Genomic DNA, 3,380 nt, shown 5'->3' on the forward strand with positions numbered 1-3,380 from the left:
TATGGGGGAAAATAGAATTTATAGATCTTTTAAAAACCTAGCATTACTGATTTAAAGAATTACAGATTTTACTATATTATGCTTATAGCCTTTTTATTTATACTACTTAAAACATTTATTTCTGATATACTCTAGGTTTCAGGCTTACAATTTGTGTTGTGGTTTAGGTATGTTTTCCTCATTTTTCTTCCTCCCTCCCTTCCTTCCTCCCTTTATAAAATATTTCAAAAGATGTTCTAGAATAAAGATAATACCCTCTTTGGCTCTACCCCATTCCAGTTCTATGCCCATGGAGTGACCAATGCTAACACTTTGGTGCATCACTTCATGTATTCGTTGGCATAAATTTGAGGGACATGTGAGGACCCAGGCCAGGATGGAGGCTAGAAGGCTACATTTACAACATTGTTTTATACATGTCCCTATTCTCTCTCTCTTTTTAAAAATTAAAGTATAGCCCTGGCCGGTTTGGCTCAGTGGATAGAGCGTCTGCCTGCGGACTCAAGGGTCCCGGGTTCGATTCTGGTCAAGGGCATGTACCTTGGTTGCGGGCACATCCCCAGTGGGAGGTGTGCAGGAGGCAGCTGGTCGATGTTTCTCTCTCATTGATGTTTCTGACTATCTATCACTCTTCCTTCCTCTCTGTAAAAAATCAATAAAAGACTTAAAAAAAAACCTGTTTAAAAATTAAAGTATAGTTGACATACACTATTATGCTAGTTTCAGGTGTATCACATAGTGATTTGACATATATAGTCCTTATGATATGATTACCATAATAAGTCTAGTAACCATCTGTTACCATACAAAGTTATTATGTTAATATTGACTATTTTTTCCCATTGTCTTTTTTTTTTTCTGCAAAAAGCTTTATTGTTTCATTTGGTCCAATGCATGGGAGAGGGCTTCAGGGTGGTTAAAAGAATGGCTAGTAGTTTTGGGAAGAGGCTCAGATAAAAGCCAGACACCAGGGGATGCAGAGGGGCATCTCAAAGGCCTCTGGGCTCCAAAGGCTCCTAGTCGTGCTTGAGGATGAGCCTTTGGAAGAGATACTCACCCAGCCCAGCCTGGGGGCCAGCAGCCTGCAGAGGTAAGTCAGGCGTCGCCCATCTTCTTGATGAGTTTCACCTCCTTATCCAGGAAGTGATTCTCCAGGAAGTCACAGAGATCAGGGTCTGTGCGGGTAGAACCCAGGGCCTGCAGCTGCACAAGGGCCTGGTTCAAGTTCCTCTCCAAGGCCAGGGCGGCCTCCATGGGGTCCTGAGTTTTGCCCCATTCATCTTGGGAGCCTTCAGCACATCCTGGAAGAGAATGCAGCCACTGCGATTGTTTTGCAACTTTAAGAGATGCTCAGCGCCCTCGTGCTTCTTCTCCTCCAACTCTCGGAAGAGGTGGCCCATGTCCTCGAGAGCCACATCATCTCCGTCGAAATAGAAGCCCAGAGAGAGGTAGGTGTGGGAGGCCTGCAGCTGCAGGTTGGCTGGGTGGTTGACTGCAGCCTCCACCTCGGTGGAATAATTCTGACAAATTTGGGAGCTCATGGTGTAAGGCAATAAGGAGTTAAGGTAGAAAGAAACCCCGGTGTGTTGGCTGGTTCTGGAGGTGGTTCTGAAGGTGGTGACTGGGTAAGATGCAGGAGAGTGGCCAGAGGCTGGAAGAAGGGGTGTCCCTGGGTCTGTTCTGTCCAAACACTGTTGAAGCAAGAGACAGATCTGGGACCACCTAGGGCACTCTCTCCTATTGTCTTTTGAAGATGATTCACAAAGCCCCAACCTGGTGAGGACATTAAGAGAGGGGAATTAATATGCCTATGAAACTTAATTATGTTTCTGTCATAGAGACTAGGCTGGCAAATTAGCTAGGGTTAAATCAGCTCATTTTGCAGTGTTGTCAGAACATGAAAAAGAGGCAGCATACCTGATTGGAAGAGGAAGAGGAAAAAAGGAATTAAGCCAGAAAGGTTGTTGGATTGGGGTCAGGAACACACAATATCTGCCTGCTCCCTCCCCATCCCTTAATTTTTTTAATTTTTTTAATTTTTTTAATTTTTTTTTTTTTTTTTTTTTTAGCAATGAAGGCTACCACTGCAGCTAAGTGACACTCATGGGTACCCCTGGTATCATGGGGAAGGCCTAAAGCAAAAGCAAAAGGGATGAGAGTAGTTGGGGAAGAGAGAATGGAGAGGAAGAGAGTCAGAGGAGGGGAAGAGTGAGACTAACTATATGATGTAGTGGGCCAAGCACTTGATTTAGAAAGCAGATTTCTAACAGTATTTAGAAAGCACTCAATTTAAAAAATTCTAGTTTTCAGCTTCTGTGTAATCTTGGGCAATTATTTAGTTTATAGTTCTTCATGTGAAAGTTTATGGGTTGCGAGATGATCTCTAAGGACTCTAAAAGTCACTGTTGGTGATGTGAGATAAAGAATTTGAGAGAGCTGGAGGAAAGAAGGAGATATCTCATATAATAAAAGCCTAATATGCTAAGTGCCTGGTCGTCCAGTTGTCCATTCAGCCAGTCAAAGTGTAATATGCTAATGATATGCTAAGGCTGCTCAACTGCTCACTATGATGTGCACTGACCACCAGGGGGCAGACAGTTGACCAGTTGCTATGATGTGCACTGGCCACCAGGGGGCAGATGCTCTGACCGATAGGTTAGCTTGCTGCTGGGGTTCGGCTGATCGGGACTGAGCAAGAAGGGCCAGACATGCCCTGGAGCTCTCCCGCAGTCCCTCCCCAACTGGCTAACCTCCAATATCCCTCCCTGGCCCCGATTGTGCACCAGTGGGGTTCCTCAGCCTGGCCTGCACCCTCTTACAATCTGGGACCCCTTGCGGGATGTTGGAGAGCTGGTTTTGGCCTGATCCCTCAGGCATAAAAGGCTAATATGCAAATTGACCGAACAGTGGAATGACTGTTTGCTATGATGCGCACTGACGACCAGGGGGCAGATGCTCAATGCAGGAACTGCCCCCTGGTGGTCAGTGCGCTCCCACAGGGTGAGTACCGCTCAGCCAGAAGCCGGGCTCACGGCTGGCGAGCGCAGCGGCGGTGGCAGGAGACTCTCCCGCCTCCGCAGCAGTCGGACATCCCCTGAGGGCTCCCAGACTGCGAGAGGGCACAGGCCAGGCTGAGGGACCCCCAAGTGCACGACTTTCATGCACCGGGCCTCTAGTATATGTATATGACCCGTGAAGGTCATCCAATTCAGGTGCCCCTGAACTTGTCTGCTTAGGAGCAAAATCTACTTCCTCAAATATGGGGGACAATAGATCTAGAAGTTTCTGTTCATTAGCTGGGGTGGAGATGAGAATCTGGCTAATAGAGAAAGGGGCTGTTTTATATTTGACCCCAGCCAGGAAGCCAAAAGATGGTGGGC

At 46.6% G+C, this 3,380-nt stretch overlaps 1 pseudogene across 1 annotated transcript; it reads right to left on the reverse strand.

The window, feature by feature from the left end:
• Window positions 1-1,016: 1,016 nt before the first annotated feature.
• LOC308247095 (ferritin light chain-like) lies at window positions 1,017-1,541 on the reverse strand (annotated as a pseudogene). Its single transcript has one exon. The product of its transcript is annotated as a ferritin light chain-like (transcript).
• Between the last annotated feature and the right edge of the window lie 1,839 nt (window positions 1,542-3,380).

The sequence above is a fragment of the Plecotus auritus genome (assembly GCF_963455305.1).
Source record: "Plecotus auritus genome assembly, chromosome: 4".
NCBI classification, from domain to species: domain Eukaryota; kingdom Metazoa; phylum Chordata; class Mammalia; order Chiroptera; family Vespertilionidae; genus Plecotus; species Plecotus auritus.